The 20803-nt window shown below is 41.1% G+C and overlaps 1 protein-coding gene and 1 pseudogene across 1 annotated transcript in view; both read right to left on the bottom strand.

Annotated features, from left to right (window-relative positions):
• Window positions 1-20803, bottom strand: part of GAB2 (GRB2 associated binding protein 2) — a 213073-nt gene that overhangs the window by 101922 nt on the left and 90348 nt on the right. The window lies entirely within an intron of this gene.
• LOC104652495 (putative RNA-binding protein 19 pseudogene) overlaps window positions 1-20803 on the bottom strand; it is a 119591-nt pseudogene that overhangs the window by 8543 nt on the left and 90245 nt on the right.

Here is a 20803-nt window from a genome sequence, read left to right as displayed (position 1 = left end):
TCTGTGATCACCCCATCTCAGGCAAGTTTCTTGGCTTCTCTAAGACTCATGAAGAAGGTGTCATCTACTCTATTTATCTTATAAGGTTGTCATGAGATTTTGATGTATATAAGCCTTAGTGTGTTCTCTGGGATCACTCTAAAGCTTTTTTGTCCCAGCACATTTTTTTCCATTTCTTCATGTGGTTTGGATCAATGTAACTGCCAGATAAACAGTGTTACCTACCGCAATAAAGCAAAGACTGAATCCGAATCCTAGACTGTTGAGAATATTAATGGCCGCTCCTCTTTTACATGTGAGTGCTGTCAAAGCACCTCATGTGATGCCTGCCTGACTCAAGGTTCAATCAGTGATTTCTTTACTTCCTCTCCTGGCTTTGTGCTTCTAAGGGTGAACTATATGGGGCTTGATGCTCCCAAATCCTGAGGCTAAGGAATATCCTAGACAGGAATAGGACACAGAACTCTGGTATTCCCCCATCTCAGGATCACCAGGGATCATGTGCAAGACCCACAGCCTCCCTATGATTCAGTTTCCCCACCCCTCCAATAGGCTGATTCATTTGTTCAGGGTACACCATGGAGTCCTGCCAAACGCAAATCAACTGTCTATGGGGCATGTGCCAGGCTTTTCTGGGAGCAGGCTCATTACTGCCATAGTCACTACAACAAATAACAACAAAAGCCTCTAGGTGCAAATTACCACACATAATAAACTTAATTTAAGAAACACAGAAGAGACCCTTAGTTGCATTTTAATTTACACAGCACCAGTTATCACACAAGTACCCTGGGGCCTCTACAAATTGAAAATAAGACATCAGTACAGATTAGCTTCTACTATGCCTCAGTGATCCTACCAACTTAAATCCACCTGCCAAAAAAATGTGAAGAGAATACACGAAAGACTGTAGAAAGAGTAACGGAAAAGCAGCCACGGTCTGAAAAACATGGCAGAATTCTAAGTTTTAGTTCTAGCTGGGTTATTCAGCTAGTTAATCTCTGGATGTGGGATCGTCAAATCCCATGCAATTCACCCATAAAAGCACAAAGCCAGGAGGGGAAGTAAAGGAACCATTCATTGAGCCCTGAGTCAGGCAGGCATCACATGAGGTGCTTGACATAGGACTTGCATGTAAAACAGGAGTGGCCATTAATATTCCCAACAGTACAGGGCAAAACTATTGTGATGGTAGTTGCAAGCCTCTTTTCCAAAGTAATACACTGAAAGTGTGTTTCAGCGGTGACAAAAACACCATACAGACAGACAAGTGATAGTAGCTTGCATTGTGCCCCATATGACATGCCAAAATTCTTCACTCACATTGTCTCATTTTTTTTTTCCTGCCTCAGGTTTATTTGCACAAATAGCACAGGAGGACCCCAGCCCCATGCAGAGGGCAGCCCAAGGCTTGTGGGGAATGAGGGGCGGGTCACACCAGCCCTTCTGTCCTCACATTGGCAGACAGACATATCTACTCTAAAGCTTTTGTAGGGGCCTGGGCACCTTTGGGAGCCTCAGCTGGAACCACAGCTGGAGCTACAGCCTGGGCCTCGGTTTGATCCTTGGCTTTGACCTTGGCCTTCGGCCAGCATAGCCTGAGCCCCTTGGCAATGCGGGCATGAGCACACTTCCCAAGCTTGGGGTGGGCAACATAGGCAAGTTGATCGGGCTTGCAGCTGACACCTTTTGGGATCTTGGGCTTAACCTTTTTGAGCTTTACGAGGGCCTTGATGGCCTCGGCACGTGCACTCACGGCCTTGGCCTTGCTGGCCTGCGTCTTCTTTAGGCCCTTCTTCTTGTGCTTCTTGGCAAAGCGCATGTTCCTCAGGAACCTGGGGTCCATCCCCTTAAGAGATTCGTATCTTTGTGATTGGGGCTTCTTGATACCATTTCTGAGCCATTTTCGGGACTGGTTGTGTGAGGTGTGGTTCTTGGACTTGGCCACATCTGCACCTAAGCTGCAGCTCCGAAGCGCCTAGAACCATATTGTATCATTTTCAATACTCACGGCCACTTAGAAAGTAGATCCCATTATCCTCATTTTGTAGATGAACAAACTGAGTAGCTTAAAGTGGTTAGGCATCTTGCCTGAAGTCAGTCCCCTAAGCTTAAGGCCCATCTTGATCTCCTGCTAGTAGGAGTAAGTTGAGGCAAACCCCTCAACTTTGCTCGGCTTTAGTATCTTAATAGCAAAATGGAGATAAAACAAGTCTTCCCTGTCATTCACTGAATGCTGCAAGTATAACATGTTATACAGAATATTAAAGTGTCAAGTGTATATAAAAGCATCCTGCTTTCTCCCAGTTAGACTGCAATCACTGGTGGATGAAGACCAGGTCACATGCTTATTTTAAATCCCTGAAAATAAGACTATACTGCACATGTGGAATGATTATGCAAAGGAACAAAAACTGTTTAGTCATCTTTTTGACACATTTACAGAGCAGCCACCTCTGTGCCACAATACTACTGGGATGCAGAGGTGAACAGGTGCCCCCACCATCAAGAGGCCTTGAAGAAAGACCGTAGCACACTAAAGGTAAAGTGAATAAAATGACCATGGTCTGTAAAGGCAGGGCTTTGCTATGGGAGCAGTGAGAACTAACATGGCTCCCTTATAGCTTCACAGTGGCAGGACGGGAGAGACAGTAGGTAAAAGTCAGAAAACAGGTTGTACACAGACTGTAGAAAAGCTTTCATGTCGCCGGGCGTGGTGCCTCACGCCTGTAATCCCAGCACTTTGGGAGGCTGAGGCGGGGAGATCACGAGGTCAAGAGATCGAGACCATCCTGGTCAACACGGTGAAACCCCGTCTCTACTAAAGATACAAAAAATTAGCTGGGCATGGTGGCGCGTGCCTATAATCCCAGCTACTCAGGAGGCTGAGGCAGGAGAATTGCCTGAGCCCAGGAGGCGGAGGTTGCGGTGAGCCAAGATCGCGCCATTGCACTCCAGCCTGGGTAACAAGAGCGAAACTCCGCGTCAAAAAAAAAAAAAAAGAAAGAAAGAAAGAAAGAAAAGCTTTCAAAGAGCTTCAAAAGGGATGGTAAACTGAAGGAGCTAATTGAGAGAATAAGAGAAGGAAGGAGAGTAAAAGGGCCAGGGGAGGAGGTCTCTGACTGAACTATAAACACACTTCAAAGTTCTGCTCGCGGCCAGCTGCCTATCCAAACCTTGTTTTATTTCGTTTTGCTTTTCCTCTCATTTCATTCCTCTCGTTTTCTCACATTATTTCAAAATGGCTTTTCCCTGCCCTTTAAATATCTTTGACCCGCCAAGGATAGCAAGGAGCCTGCTTTTAGGGGATCCTCAGGGATATTTCACCGTCTGTTTTCTCATCTAAACACTAGTTATAACACATCCGAGGATTATCACACACATACAACAAATTAACAGAACTTGTTAGCAAATAGTGCTGGGCATCTACATGCAAAAAACCGCTGGACCCTTATACCATATATAAAAATTAACTCAAAATGGACCAAAGACCTAAATGTAAGAACGACAATGATAAACCTCTCAGAAGAAAACATAGAAGAAATGTTTCATGACACTGGATTTGACAATGTTTTCTTGGATATGACACCAAAGGTATGGGTAAAAAAGAAAAAAGAAATTGGACCACCTCAAAATTTAAAACTTTTGTGAATCAAAGGGCACAGTCAACCAAGTAAAAAGACAATCCACTGAATGGAAGAAAATATTTGCAAATCACACATCTGGTAAAGGATTTGTGATGGTTAATATTCGGTGTCAACTTGATTAAAGGATGCCTAGATGGCTGGTGAAGTGTTGTTTTGGGTGTGTCTGTGAAGGTGTTGCTAGGGGAGATTGACATTTGTGTCAGTGGACTTCGGGGGGGACCCAATCTCAGTGTGGATGGGTACCATCCAATTGACTGACAGCCTGATAGGGAGGCTAAAACAAAGCGGGTGGAAGAAGGTGGGATAAGCTTGCTTGCTGCTTGCTGAGTCTCCTGGTTTTCTTCTCCCAACTTCCCGTTCCCCCAGCATACTGGATGATTCCTCCCGCTCCTTCTGCCCTTGGATATCAGAATCCAGGTTCTTTGGCCTTTAGACTCTGGGACTTGCATGGGGCGGGGGGTTCGGGGAAAGGTGTCAGGCTGTTGGGACTGACTTAAAGTCTGCAGTGTTGGTTTCCCTGGTTTTGAGGCTTTCAGACCCAGACTGAGCCACTACTGGCTTCTCTCTTCCCCAGCTTGCAGATGGCCTCTTGTAGGACTTTGTGTTATAATTGTGTAAGCCAGTTCTCCCGAATAAACTTCCTTTCACATAAAAATATATTCTATTACTTCTGTCCCTCTGGAGAATGCTGACTGGTACAGGATTATAAGGGGTTAATAGCTAGAATATATAAAGAACTACTATAACAACAACAAAAACAAACAACTTAACTAAAAATGGATAAAGGACTTGAACAGACATTTCTCCAATGAAGGAACACAAAATGGCCAACAAGCATATGAAAAGATGCTCATGTCACTAATCATTAGGGAAATGCAAATCAAAACAATGAAATACTACCTTGCACCTATTAACATGGCTACTATTAAAAAAAGACATAAGTGTGTGTAAGAATGTGGAGAAACTGGAACCCTTGTGCAGTGTTCGTGGGGATATAAAATGATTCAGCTGCTATAGAAGAGAGTACGGCAATTCCTCAAAAAATTAAAATTAGAATTACCAAATGATCTAGTAATTCTGCTTTTGGATACAGACCCCCAAAAATTGAAAGCAGAGATGCAAACAGATTATTTTTACACCTATATTCATTGCAACAATAGTCAGAATAGCCAAAAGGTGGAAGCTACCCACATGTCACTGATGGATGAATGGAGATACAAAACAAAGTTCATGCACACAATGGAATATTATTCAGCTTAAAAAGGAAGGAAATTCTGGCCCATGCTACAGCAGGCATGAACCTTCAGGGCATTATGCTAAGTGAAATAAGCAGTTGGAAAAAGACAAATACCATACGATTCCACTTACACGACAAACCTATAGTAGCCAAATTCAGAGACAAAAAGTGTAACAGTAACAGGGGTTATTGGGGATTGACGGACTGCAGCAATAGGGCGTCAAATGTCTAATGGATATAGTTTCAGTTTGGAAAGCTGAAAGGAGTTTTGGAGGCAGATGGTGGTGAGGGTTGCACCATATGAATGCATTTAACACCACTGAACTGTACACTTAAAAATGACTATGACGGTAAACTTTATGTTACATGTATTTTATCACAATAAAAAAGAAATAATTTTTAAAAGGTAACATAGATTAAGCATTCCGCAAAGAATTTTGGCAATCAAGCTTTACTTCTCCTTCCTTTGCTCCTGACGCAATCCTTTGTTTCAAGGTTCTTTTTAAGTTACCTAAGGGGATCAGCCCTAACCAGCCCTGTCATTATAACTGGCTGAGCATCCCAGAGCGAATTCTTTTCTTCTATGGGCTTTAGTTTTGTCAAGCATTAAAAAAAAAAAAAAGAAAAAGAAGAATTGTAACTCTACAACTAAGTACACACTGAAGGTAAAAGAGCTTAGAAACAGGCTAGCAACAAGGAAGGAAATGAGATATTCTGGAGCATTTATTATATGTCAAAACTGTACTAAGGGCTGGGGACCCACAAATGCAAATATAGAAAAGGAAGATAATTCCTGATTTAGGGGAAAATAATAACAGAAATCACAATCTTGTATACAGGAGGGTTACAGGAACAGCACTGATTACCTACCAGAGGAAATCCAGGGAAAATCCATCACAGAGGTGACAACTGAGGGAGACTTCTCTTTGAGGAGGAGACTTCTCTTTGAACAGGCAGAAGGGCTATCAGGTGGAGGGACCAACACAAGCCCCTTACAAAGAATGCATGTACTAGTCAGGGTCCCAACACAGTCCAGAGGAAGGTAGGGAGCCAGTCTGGGAAGACCTTTTGAGATCTGATTGCTAAATGCTCAAAAAAAGCTGGGAAAAGGAGTTTGGAATCTATCCTGAAGGCAGAGGAGGACCACTGACAGTTTTAACTGGAGAGGGATAAGATCCAGTATGCATGTGAGAAATATCACTTTGGCAACCGCATAGATGAGGATAGACTAAGGGAAACAGGAAGCCCAGACAAAACAGGATGAGGGCCTGAACAATGGCAGTGGCAGTAGGAAAGAAGAGGAAAGAAAGATCTCTTTGCCTCAAGCAGCTCCCATAGATAAAGGCAGAAATGGTGCACGAACTCCAGAAGGTTGGCTCTTAAAACACCAGGGACGTTGAACCACGTTCTTATTTCTAAACAGTTTCTGACAAATTCTGAATGTCCTCGGGTCCAGGGCAATCACTCAAAGGGAGGAAACTGGCATAAAAGTTAATCTGTTTCAGCTGCTATGCTATCCTCCGCCCCTTCGCACCAGAAATAATGGGAGGCAGCACTGGAAAAAGGAGCATCTGGATGTAGTAAAGACCCATCCCTTCCCGCACTGGAGCTGTTGGCTCATCCCTGGAAATCACAACAATCAAGAATGGAGAATCGTTCTTTTCATCCCTTCTCACAGCATTATCCCAGCGACCTCATCCCCTAACAATGGTGTGGTTTGTGTTATGTTTTCCCTCCATCCCTGCCCCTCCCTGCCGCTGCACAACAGAGATGCTGTGCCCCAGAGGCTGCTGAGGTTGCAGGCCCCACTCTGAACAAGTCTTTGAGGGTTTGGATGCTCCCTCAGAAGGAGTTGCATGAATAATCAGATGAAAAAGACCAAACCTTAACTAAAAGGAGTGGGGAAGAGCCATTCTTTCCTCCATTAAGCCAGCAAAAAGATTTTCATGACACTTGCCAGTAGTGTGATAAAACAGACACTGTTTTATGTAGCTCTGAACTATTAATTGGTATTATGAGTTTGGAAAATAATTTGGCAGTATTTCAAATACCTTAAAAATGTTCATCCCTTTTTGCCCAATAATTCTCATTTCTAGCATCTGACTTTAAGGTAATTCAAAGGAAAGAAAAAGGTGTATGTATGTACATACTGCAGTTCTAGCTGAGGGAAAAAGTGGTAAAGTTTCTTTTCTTTAGGGTTTTTTTCTCCCATGTCTTCCTCTCTAACTTATCCTTAGGCATGGTAATGTTCATCTCCATGGCTCTTGACAGAAACAGGTATAATAACAGAAATTGGAATCTCTCACCCATGTGCACACTAAACAAGATCTGCTATAAAAATAATTTACTATATAACTATACTTAGCAAAGAACCACTTTTGAGGCCTTTTCATTTTATGGGATATAAAATTATTAAAATGCACTTAAAATAAAAAATTAATTTACACATTTATTATTCTATTGCATATCAGGCACTGTGCTAGGAGCTAAGTATATAGCAGTAAACAAAACAGGCTTAGTTCACAATCTCAGAGTCAAGTATCTGGTAGAGATATAAAAAAACCAGATTTTTTTTTTTTTTTGAAACTGAGTCTTGCTCTGTCACTTAGGGTAGAGAGCTGGAGTGTAGTGGTATGATCTCAGCTCGTTGCAACCTCTGCCTCCCAGGTTCAAGCACCTCTCCTGCCTCAGCTTCCCGAGTAGCTGGGATTACAGGTACATGTCACCATGCCGGTTAATTTTTTTATTTTTGTGGAGATGAGATTTCACCATGTTGGCCAGGCTGGTCTCGAACTCCTGGCCTCAAATGATCTGTCCTCCTCGGCCTCCCAAAGTGCTGGGATTATAGGTGTGATCCACTGTGCCAAGCTGAGAAGAAACAGATAATTTTGAAAAACAATTTTATTTTCTTTTTTTCTAGAGATGGGAGTCTTACTGTGTTACCCAGGCATGATTTGAACTCTTTGGCTCAAACAATCTTCTTGCCTCAGCCTCCCAGTAGCTGTGATTACAGGTATGTGCCATCATGCCCAGCTAAGATATAGGTAATTATGATAAAGCGTGATCAATATTATGATCAAGGAAAATACCACGAGAATGAATAGCAAGGAATAGGGTCTTTTCCTTGTTGAATGTAGCAAGAAGTTAAAGAATTTGGACATCATCCTAAGGACAACATAAAAGAGGGTGCTATGGCTGGCTATGTGTTCTAGAAAGATCACTCTGGCTGGTGTGTGAAAAGCTTGAGAAGAACAAGCTGAGTGTCAGTTATATTAACTGGGAGATGTTTTTCTTTTTTGAGACAGGGTCTTACTCTGTCACCCAGGCTGGAGTGCAGTGGTGCTAGACAGCTCACTGTAACCTCCGAAGTAGCTGTGATTACAGATGTGCACCACCACACCTGACTAATGCGCGCGTGCGTGTGTGTGTGTGTGTGTGTGTGTGTGTGTGTGTGTGTATTTATATTTGGAAGAGATGGGGTTTCTGTCATGTTGTTCAGGCTGATCTCAAACTCCTGGGCTCAAGTGATTCACCTGCCATGGCCTCCTAAAGTACTGGGATTACAGCAGTGAGTCACTGTGCCCCGCCTCAATTGGGAGATATTAGAGTCCCAGTAAGAAGTGATGGCTTAAACTATGGTGGGCAATGTAGAGAGAGAGAGAGACGGTAACGCAAAAGAGATATTTAACAAATCAATTTCTTAGTCATTGCTGGAATGCGAGGGTTGAGACAGAGTGAAGAATGACTTACAAGTTTCTAGCTTGAGCCAACTGTGACATCTACTGAGGCAGGTTTCCTGGAGCACAGGACATCTACTATAGGGCATATGATACTGAGTTCAATTTTAGACATTTAGAATCGGAGGGTCTTCAAGACATCCTTGTGGAGCTGAGCTGTAGGCCAGGGATTTGGTCCAAAAAGTTCATGCATGGGTTGGAGATATAAATTTGGATGCCAATATACCCATGGAACAAACCTATACATGTACCCCCTGAATCTTTTTTTGAGATGAAGCCTGATTCTGTTGCCCAAGCTAAAGTGCAGTGGTGTCATCTGGATATAGGAATGGTAACTAAAGCAATGGGGGTGGATATGAACACCCCTGTACCAAGGACTTATTAACCTTAGCATGGTACTGAGGACTGTGAGACAGGAAAGAAAGGGAACAGAGATTTCCCACATCACTCCTTCCAGGATGCTCTCCCACAATCTCCCATCTATCCCTAGCTGATGGAAACAACCCATAGCTATGGTTTAGTCTACCTCCTGCTTACCTCTATTAAATTTATCACTTTGTTATATTTTTGGTATTTTTTATGTTATATTACCTCTTTACTATAGATTTGATTTTAAGTTCTTTGCAGGCAGGAATAACGGCTCATGTCTTTTTACTCCTAGCCCACAGCAGTGTGGAGTATGTATGCAGCAAAGAGAATCGATTCCTGTAATTAAGAGATGCAGTACAGATCACACTGCATTGCCTCTCATTTTATAAACATTATACTAAAGGAGGGAGAAAACTAGATGTATGATTTAACCAAAATTCAGTTTTTGGAAAACTTTTGACAAGTGTTCCACTTGCATTTAAAAAATGACATGTTCTTCAAAGATGGAGGCATCACATTACTCAACTTTCAAACTATACTACAAGGCTATAGTAACCAAAATAGCATGATATTCTTAAAAAAACACACACCCAGACCAATGGAACAGAATAGAGAACCCAGACATAAAGCCACATATCTACAACAAACTGACCTGTGACCAAGTTAAACAAACAAACAAAATCAATGGAGAAAAAACTTTTCAATAAATGGTGCTGGAATGGGCTAAACATATGCAGAATAAAACTGGACTCCTACATATCATGATACACAAATATTAACTCAAGATAGATTAAAGACTTAAATGTAAGATCTTGGCCAGGCACCGTGGTTCATGCCTGTAATCCCAGCACTCTGGGAGGCTGAGGAGGGTGTGTCACTTGAGGTCAAGAGTTTGAGACCAACCTGGCCAATACAGTGAAACCTTGCCTCTACTATAAATACAAAAATTGGCTGGACATGGTGGCACACACCTGTAATCCCAGCTACTCAGGTGGCTGAGGCAGGAGAATTACTTGAACCCAGGAGGCAGAGGTTGCAGTGAGCCAGAATCATGCCACTGCTCTCCAGCCTGGGCTACAGAGGGAGACTCTTTCTTTAAAAAAAAAAAAAAAAAAAAAAAATCCAAGATCTCAAACTACAAAAATCCTGGAATAAAATCTAGAAAATACCTTTCTTGACATCAGCCTTGGCAAGGAATTTATGACTAAGTCTTCAAAAGTAATTACAACAAAAACAAAAATTGACAAGTGGGACCTAATTAAAGAGCTTATACACAGCAAAAGAAACTATCAAGAGGGTAAACAGACAACCTACAGAAGGAGAGAAAATATTTTTAAACTATGCATCTGACAAAGGACTAGTAGCAAGAATCTTTATATAAGAAATTAAATAAGTCAGTAAGAAAAATGCAAATAATACCATTATAAAGTAGGCAAAGGACATGAACAGACATTTCTTAAAAAATGACATACAAGGGTCCAACAAACATTTAAAAATGCTCAAATATAACTAATCATCAGAGAAATGCAACTCCAAACCACAATGAGAGACCATCTCACAGCACCCAGAATCACTATTATTAAAAAGTAAAAACAAACAAACAAACAAACAAAAAACCCAAAACAGATGCTGGGGAGGCTGTGGAGCAAAGGGAATGTAAATTACTTCAGCCACTGTGGAAAGCAGTTTACAGATTTTGCAAAGACTAAAAATACAATTACCATTCAACCCAGTAATCTCATTACTGAGTATATATCCAAAGGAAAATAAATTGGTCCACCAGAAAAACATATGCACTCACTATGTTTATTATAGCACTATTTACAACAGCAAAATCATGGTGTCTACCTAGGTGCTTATCAACGGTGGAATGGATTTAAAATGCATGGTAAATACACACCATGGAAAACAACACAGCCATAAAAAGTATGGAATCATGTCCTTTGCAGCAGCAGCTATGCAGGTGGAGGTCATTATCCTAAGTGAATTAATACAGAAACAGAAAACCGGGCCTGATGTGGTGGCTCACGTCTGTAATCCCAGCACTTTGGGAGGCCAAGGTGGGCAGATCACCTGAGGTCAGGAGTTCGAGACCAGCATGGCCAACATGGTGAAACAACCCTGTATCTACTAAAAATACAAAAGTTAGCCAGGTGTGGTGGTGCAAGCCTGTAACTCCAGCTAGTTGGGGAGCTGAGGCAGTTGAATCACTTGAACCCAGGAGGTAAAGGTTGCAGCAAGCTGAGATCATGCCACTGCACTCCAGCTTGGGCAACAGAGTGAGACTCTGCCTCCCTTCTCAAAAAAAACCAAACCAACCCCAAACAGAAAACCAAATACCACAGGTTCTTACTTAGAAGTGGGAGCTAAATATTGGGTACACACAGACCTAAAGATGAAAACAGCAGACACTGAGGACTCCAAAAAGGTCAGAGAAGGGAGTAGGGGTAAGGGTTGATAAACTACCTCTTGGGTACTATGTTCACTATTTGGGTGACAGGCTCAATAGAAGCCCACACCTCAGCATCAGACAATATGCCCATGGAACAAACCTACACATGTAACCCCTGAATCTTTTTTTTTTTTTTTTTGAGATGAAGCCTGGCTCTGTTGCCCAAGCTAAAGTGCAGTGGTGCCATCTTGGCTCACTGCAACCTCTGCCTCCTGGATTCAAGCAATTCTCCTGCCTCAGCCTCCTGAGTAGCTGGGATTACAGGCGCCTGCCACCATGCCTGGCTAAGTTTTGTATTTTTAGTAGAGACAGGGTTTTGCTATGTGGGCCAGACTGGTCTCAAACTCCTGACCTCAGGTGATCCGCCCACCTTGGGCCTCCCACTCAACTGGGATTACAAGTGTGAGCCACCATGCCTGACTCCCACTGAATCTTTAAAAAAAAAAAAAAAAAGTTCTTAAAATGTGAAATTCTTTCTTCTTGCTGTGAGGTAATTGGTCATGAGTACACAGTAGGAGGTACAATTCTACAAGTGTAATATATTCTGGGCTGATCTTTAGCAGGCTCCTCTGGTTCTCATATAAGACAAGCTCCCTTCGGTATCATCTTTGACTTAAGTATGATCCCAAGAGCAGGGACTTATTCGCACTTATTTACTTATGCTGTGATGGTGGATAGTTCAGGAGACTTACACAGGGCTGGTCTCTACTCACAAATGTGCCTGGATAGATGATAAATAAAACATTTGGAATAGGTAAGATTAAATATTTACATTCTACTCAGAAGATTAAGTACATACATTAAGAGCAGAGGAAAATGGAATGCCAAGGGAGTATAATGGAAAAAGAAAGGTGCTGGAGGGAAAGCAATAGCTAGCCTTTCATAAGTCTGAGAAAGATAAAGATACAATCTAACAAAATCTACCACATTGGTAAGGGAAGGGGACTATCAATCCATATGCCAGACACCATGCTAAGTCCTTTATACATAGTCTCATTATTCACTACAATCTTCTGAAGTAGGAATTCTTATTCCCATTTTCCAGATAGCGTAACTGAGGTTCAGGGAAGTAAACAATTTCACCAAGGTCTGATGACAACCAAGTCCAAAAGACCATACAAGGTAAGAATTATGCCTCTGGATAAAACTCTCAAGGGAAGATAATCATTTTCACATTTCACTTAGGGTTATGGCCAGTTAATCTAAAGTCATTAATTTTACAGTGATGGGCCAGAGACAGCTTCTATCAACTCATGAAAGCTGACTGTTAAACTTTTGGGAACTTTACAACCCACTGTACTTCACAAGGGTAGTCTGAAATCAGTCACGGTGCTAATATTTACACGATGGAAATTGGCAAACGATGCAAATCAGGGCATCTTATTTGTTTATTTTGCTGAGAACTTGTCATTAAACATGTACCTGCACACTGCTACTTTTGAGAACCTTAGAGATGGATAACTTCTATTTTGCTTGTTAAGTCCCATCCAGGTTCTAGCTATTCACTCTAGTTGCCTGGAAGACTATGTTGAGAAGGACTGAGACGTTGTAGTTATGCATCATAAAGAACCTGCCAAAACCCAGAAGTAATGTCTATTACAGGTGGGGAGGGGAAGCGACAGCAGCTATGCCATGTGCTTAATCATCCACCCCTGACACAGTCCATTGCTCTAATTTTAGACTTGAAAAAATAGAGACCCAGAGAGGCAAAGTGATTTGCCCAAAGCAACAAAGTTAATTAGCTGCAGAGCTGAGACTAGGAACCAAGTAATTTGAGTCCTAGTCCAGTGATCATTGCAGACAGGACAGAAACCATGTTGCTAAGGCTCTATTAATAATATTGAACAACACTGGAATAACAAAGATCCCTAAGCAAGAGTGTTGCAGAGGATGCACAAAGATACAGAGAGGTGGACTAGAATGAACTCTTGGTTCCTCCAACCCTGGGGGCTTAAGATGCTAGATTTCTAAGAACTCTATCTATGCTCTGATGTGCCTCTTTCCTGACCACAGAAACTACTACCCAACTAAAAGTGTGGGCTTTCAAAGATCTTACCTGACTTAGCAACACTCTGACAACCACTACATTCTCAGTAGTTAAATCACAAGTATATATAGATTATACTTCAAGGGTGATTTCTCTAGAAAATATGCCATTAGTAATGCCATAAATAAAAAAGAAAGTTCACGATAGTCTATTCCTATGAACTTTTAGTAGTAAGCTATCCCCAAACCATTTTTTCATTTCTTTTTAAACACCGTATTTTTTAACAATATGGCTCAAGAATCGAGGTATAAAATAGCAAACAGTAAGTCTTTCCTACCCTAACTCCAGCCATCCTGTTCTGCTTTGTAGAGACAATCATGGTTATCTCATGTTTCATTTCACAGATATTTTATGAATACAACATAAATATGTGTAATATCTTCCCCCTTTTAATACAAATAATAGCAAAGCATTATAGTATATTAAATATACCTTGCTTTATTCCACTGATATCTTGGAGCTTATTCTATATCCATGTCTAAAGAACTTCATTACTTCTTATGAAAGATACTTCTAATCGTGTGTGATAGAACAAATGCTATAGCCTTACTTTGACATAAATGTCTCATTTAAAATATCACAACTTGATGTCAGAGGAGGGCTATAAAACACACCACAGAAAGGCAAAAATTATTTAAGGTCACACTGAAAAACTTTTAGGGGGACTTCATTTTCACATTTATTTGGGTTTCTTTATAAAATGAAATGACATATAGTGGTCACAGGTCAAAAGGATAACAGTAAACCCTATTGAATCAAATTTGCATTTTTTTTTCTAAATGAAGAGTAAATAACTGAAACTATGGCCTTCCTATAGGAATAAGAAATTGTTACTTCAAATTACTTCTGTCCTATCTTCTTCCAAAAAAGAGTTGTGTTGCTTACATGAATGCGTGTGTGATGTCTGCATTCTCCTATGAGCTTCATGAAGCCAAGGGTAACAGTTTGTTCATCTTTGTGTCCTCAGCACAGAACAGGACCTTAGCAACTTTTGTTCGATACATGAAATTCTACTGTAGAGAATTTTTAAGTCATTTGAGAAGTAACTCGGTTTGCTACCCTCAAATACATACAAAGCAGACACAGTTGTGACCTAGTAAAATTTCCCCAAAAGCTATGCTTTGGGGAAAAAAGCCTTAAAACCTTGATGAGGACTTAATGGAGGTAAGAAGAAGGCCTAGAAGTTGGAAAGCCAGAAAGTGGTAGTAGAGTGATGGGATGGAGACTAAGAAATTGGATAGAGACTTCTTTGAGCGAACATCCCTTTCATGCTCTTTAACCACAGTAGGTAAGCAACCATTCTTTGTCTGTGCTCAAGATCACTCCTATTTAGCCCAAATGCTTCAAGTCTATTATTCAATACAGTTGTACAAATACATACTGAGCATCTGTGCTGGGTCTACAGGGGGAACTCAAATTGGTATCTGGGTCAGTGATGATCCTTATGTCATATTATCATCACTTCTGTACATGTCTGATTCCCCTAAATAGTCTGTAAGAATGTCAAACAATCATGTTTTAATTATATTTGCATCTTAATATGGAATGGGGTCTGCTGGGCATTCAAAGTCTAATCAATGAATAGAATAGGGAACCAAGCACCTCAAGCTGGGAATGGTTGCGGGAGACGGAAAGTGATCAAGAGATGCTTCATACGAAAATAACAATATCTGCGATAAGTCTTAAAGGTTGAACAATACTCCCAGAAGCAGATTCTTGGGCCAAGATATGAAGCATGGAAGAAAGGAGATAATACTCTGAACATAATGGGGAAGGCATTATTAAAATGCACAGAGGTAGCAATATTCATGGAGTGCTTGGGAAACAACATACCACTGATTGTTTCTAGAGCCTACAGGGACCCAGAAAATTATGAGAATGAAAAGGTAGGTTGAGTCCCCATCATACTGGGACTTAACTGATGTACTAAATGGTTTGAACTTTGCCTTGAAAAACAATGGTGAGCCCCCAAATTCTGAGAATAATACATTTAAAAAATTAGAATTTAAAGGCAAGGAAGAGCTGGGTTTATATCCGCTGTGCTTTGAGAAAACATCTTACAACCTTGTTGAGAATTTGTTGGGGGTGAGAGGAAGGCCTAGAAGTGGAAAAGTGAGAAACTTGTGGTGGGCTCATCATTTGCTTGTGCAGATGAGGACAAAGCCCTATCTATCACCTTCACCTGCAGACACAAGGACCTGACCTTGGACCCTCCCCTGAGCAAGATTCTGAGAAACAGAGATGCACACCAACCACCAGGCACTCTCGGGTCTACACCGTTTGATAAAATAAATCCTGAGTCAATAATCTCAATGGGATGACAAAAACAATTTACCGTTGTAGGGCATTTACTGGTAGCACTGCATTTGTAGTCTTCCCAATCAGCAGTCCGTTAAGCAGCCACCAAAAACACCAAGCCGAAGAAGGCTTTAAAAAAGACATTATGTGTAAGACATTAATAATAGGGTAGGCTGGGTGTGGGGTATATGGGAACTCTGTGCCATTTCAGTTTTTCTGAAACTCTAAAACTGACATTACAGGCTTAGAGATTTATTCATAATGGGCAAAAGCTGGAAATGGCACAGGCATCCATTCACAGAGGAGAACACATAAACAAAGTGGTACATTCATGCAATGGAGTACTACTCTGCACAAAAGAGTGCATACTGTATGATTCTGTTTCTGTGAGATTCTAAAACAGGCAAAAGTAATCTATGGTAGAAAAAAATCAGAATGGTTGTTCCTTCTGGAGGATGGAGGTGGAGTGAGAATTGTTTGGAAAGGGGAATTGGGGAAACTTTCTGGAAGGATAATAATGTTTTACTTAGTTTCACAGGAGCTTGAGTTACACTGCTGTCAAATCTCAAAGACCACTAAAGGTTGACATTTCACTCCATGTAAATTTTACCTCAAAGAAAAAATACTAAACAAATGTGGAACTCTAGGGAATGATATGCATGCTGAAGTATTCAGAGCAATGTGCTAATCTCTGCAACTTACTTTAAATGCTTTAAAAAACACGATACATAATGGGTAATCAAAGTGATGGAAAGATGAATAGGTATGTGATACAGCAAGGATATTAAAATATTAATGACAGAATCTAGATGGTTGATACATAGGTCTTAATTGTAAAATTCTTCCAATCAGCTGTATGTTTGAAATTTTTCATTTAAAAATGTTAGCAAAAATAAAGAACATTTTTGGGGTTTTGTGTCTGGTTTGGGTGGGCGGGAGAGAGATTAGAGAGTTTATAAGGCCAGCCTTGTAGCCTCTTTATATTAATTAAAAATCCCTTACACTTAACTTTTTATATGAGTACAGACAGCCCTTTCACATTCATCCTCATTTTATCCCCCAGTAAGATTTATGTATCTTTCATCTGTGTTCCTGTTAATATCTTCCTTTTAGCATTTATACTACCACTTTGTAACTGTTTTCATCTCTGTATCCTCCTACTAGACCATCATAAATTCCTTGAAGGCAGGGCCTTGTCTTTCTTGATGTGTTCACAGTTGACACATAATAGTAGGCACTCGCTCAAGCATTTGTTGAGAATATCCTGTGTTCTCAGCAAGTACAAGGTGAGCTGGCTGCTGGGGCAACTAGACCTTTTCAGAGGACACAGGGAAATGTGAAGATTTCTCACAGAAAAGCATGATTTTATGGAAGGAGTTTTGTACTTGGAAGGTGTTATTATAATTAGATTCAGAGGGATCTAATTGGATTTTCTCATCTAGCTTTTATCTCACCATATTGCTATCTGCAATACTTTCTAGATGAAATTGGTTGGTATGTACAAAAGGTTGGCCCACTTAACCTTGATTCCACTCCCCTTCTAGTTAGAAAATCTGGAAAACTAAAAATCACCTTTACCAAATTTGCTTGCAGGTAGTCTGCTAATTACTAACATTCATATAAGACTAGAAAGGTGGAAATGAGGCAAAGACCATTTTCCTGCTCTCTTTTGGCCATTTCTCATTTCTGCTGGCAAACAAGAATATAGATATTTGAGGGTTTTATGCAGCTGAGGTATTCTCCAGCCTCCTGAGTGCCATGGGGCAGACACGGTCTGCGTCTGCAGAAGCAGTAGCTTCTCAAGTCTGACCTCCCATTCCCTAGGCCACAGCTATGGAGTGCGGATGGGGGTTAAACAGATCACTCCAGCGCTGTCTTAGGAGGTCATTTTCAGAGTTCTTGACCAGATCATGCACTTCTAGTTCTTTCTACCATTTGGTAAACATCTAATTTCTTTTATTAAATTCCTTCCTGTTTAAAGTATCTGGAGTGGTTTCCATTTCTCACAGTGATCCCTGGGTATAAAAATAAAGAAGTTTGAGCTACAAACAGCAGGTCCCTGGGGGAGAAAAAAGAAGGAAAATACAAGGCTTTGCATTTTGGAGTTTCTCACAAGTACCCATTCAAGTAAATGTTGAACCCTACTTTGTGCCAAGTACTGGGTTAGGGGTTGGACTCAAGAAATAGTGGTTTGCTCTGAGATAGAAGAGTCATGTTAGTATGTGAAAGAAGGGCTCATAGTGATAGATGACAGAGAAGGAAGGGATGGTCAGAATGAGAATCCAGGTGAAGGAGTAGAGTTATCAGGAAGAAAAGGCTTACTCTTAGACCTCTAAAACCAAATAGCGACTATATGCTTAGCATCTTATGCACAGTATATTCACTTACATTACCTCATTGTATATTTCCTCTTCTCACCCCCTCCTTTTTTGGTTAACATTTGAGTACTTCCTATTTGGCAGGCAGTTTAATGAATTTTCTTATTGGGACTGTGGAACACCTTATGAAGTAGAATGTTATTAGTCCTAGAATTTGCCTGAGATCTCACAGTTATTAAGAGTAGAAACAAGCTAGGCACAATGGTTCATGCCTCTAATTCCTGCACTTTGGGAGGCTGAGGTGGGCAGATCATTTGAGGTCAGGAGTTCAAGACAAGCCTGGCCAACGTGGTAAAACCCAGTCTCTACTAAAAAATATAAAAATTAGCAGAGCATGGTGGTAGGTGCCTGTAATACCAGCTACTTGGGAGGCTGAGGCAGAAGAACACTTAAACCCGGAAGGTGGAGGTTGCAGTGAGCCGAAATTGCACCACTGCACTCCAAACTGGGTGACAGAGAGAGACACCGTCTCAAAAAATAAATAAAAATGAAATAAGTAAATCATAGGACCAAAACTCAAACTCTTTTGATCCAAATCCTCCATTCCTAAGGAATAACAAATCCAGAATTTCAGTCCTCCAAAAGACACAGTGTGTTTAAATACCTTGTACAAACATGAGAAGTTACTATCCTTACCACAGAAAACCTCTTCCTCCAATCTTGAAGTCCTCAGGGTAAGAGGAACAATGCCCATGCTGCTCTGGGCCTAGAAATGGATTACAGAGGTCCTAGGCTACCTCAGATCAGACCAAACTCACAAAAGACCAAGAGGATGAGCCAACAGAGACAGATGGAAAACCAGTGGCTGCCACCACAGCCTGGTCACTAAGGCAGCTCTTTATCTCCTACACCATTGTTTATAGCCCAGAGGACATCATCCGGACCTCGTAAATGAAAGTGTCCATTGGGAAGGGGAAAAAAACACACACATGCCCCCTCCACACACAAAAGGACATTTGTGTCTGGCAGCCCAAGAGGCTGACATACACCAAGGGCTCGCCCCTCCTCCCTTCGCCCCCAGAAAAAGACAAGAAAGGCAGCTTTCTGGTATTTCACAAAGCAGGGAGCCTGTGGCAGGGAAGAGAACAAACCCTCTCCAAAACTGCTAACTTTTATTCATCCTCAAACTGACACAATGCGGGAGGAAGACCTCAGGAAATGGGCAGATTACGTCCAAGAAAAGATTTCCTGCAAGCAGTTAACGGGAAACTTACATGAAAAGCAAGACTAAAAATACACAGGCTGTTGGAAGCCAGTGGTGAGGCCCCTGGTTTTTAAAGAAGTGACTGAGGAAGCCACCAGGCTTGGGACTTTCCCTGCCCAGTAACCTAGGGAGATCAACCTAACACTCGCTTTATTTACCTGAGAGAAAAGCTTATAGGGTATCTGGTATAATTTAAATTTCAGTTCAATAATGATCAAGTCCTCACTGTGGGCTCTCTATTCATATGAGTTATTACAGTACAAAAAGAAGGTAAAAGCCCTAGTACCCTACACATATAACCTGACTCAAATGATGAGAGAAACAGATCAGTAGTACAAATGACATACTATGTTTAAGTGAATTTTGTTTATCAAAAAACAAACCTTGCAACTTAAGAGTCTAGAAGATTTAAAGGATTAAAAACCTGCACAGAGGTAGCAATGGGATGCAGAAAATTTATTTGCACTTGAAAGCCCATGTGAGTAACGACAAATCATAGCTCTGGCTTGAACAGTAGGGAAACTAAAAAGAAACATTTAGGTGATCAAAAAGTAACTACAGGTATTAAGAAGTGTTGTTTATTGACTTTGAGAAAGAACCTTTCTAGGTGCTTAGAGGCAGAAGCAGGCATATGGAGTTCCCTCATGCCCTAGGGTCTGAACAGAAATTTGAAGATAGTTTTTTTTCTGTTTTTGTTTTTTTAAGAACCTTCCCCTTTCCCTTGTCTTACAACTGCAGAGCCTAACTTTATCAAGCCAAAAATTTACCGGACCCCAATGTTCGTGCATCCTCTACAGCCAAGCCAGAATCTCTTAAAGTATAATGGGAAAGACGGTCCTTCAAATGACAGGAGCGGGGGAATAATACTGGACTTTGTTTCAGAGCCTGCCTGGGACCTGTGGCACCATCAGTATACCCTTGATCTAGTGATTTATAGTCTTCACACCAGAAATACCGGGCTCCAATTACAAAGGAAAATCTTATCATTAACTATCCTGCAATCACACACATACTGATAAGTCCTTCTTAAAGGATTATAATGAATAATTTGAGGCCAAAGACCTTTCAGTGACTTTTTAATTTTATTTTTAGAGACAAGGTCTCACTCTGTCACCGAGGCTGGAATGCAGTGGTGCGATCATGGTTCACTCCAGCCTTGAACTCTGGAGCTTAAGCAATCTTCCTGCCTTAGTATACTGAGAGCTAGGACTACAGGAATGCACCACCACACCCAGCTAATTTTTAGATATTTTTTATAGAGGTAGGGGGTCTCACTATGTTACCCAGGCTGGTCTGAAACTTCTGGCTCAAAGAGATTTTTCCACCTCCACCTCCCAAAGCGCTGGGATTAAAGGTATGAGCCACTACCCCTTGCCCAGTGGCATATTTTTATACACAGTGGGAGCCAGAAGTGAGGGCAGACAGAAACAAAAT

The sequence above is a fragment of the Saimiri boliviensis genome, chromosome 6, assembly GCF_048565385.1.
Source record: "Saimiri boliviensis isolate mSaiBol1 chromosome 6, mSaiBol1.pri, whole genome shotgun sequence".
Lineage (NCBI taxonomy): Eukaryota > Metazoa > Chordata > Mammalia > Primates > Cebidae > Saimiri > Saimiri boliviensis.
Note: the sequence above shows the minus strand (reverse complement) of the source record. Positions and strands in the feature narration are given on the sequence as shown.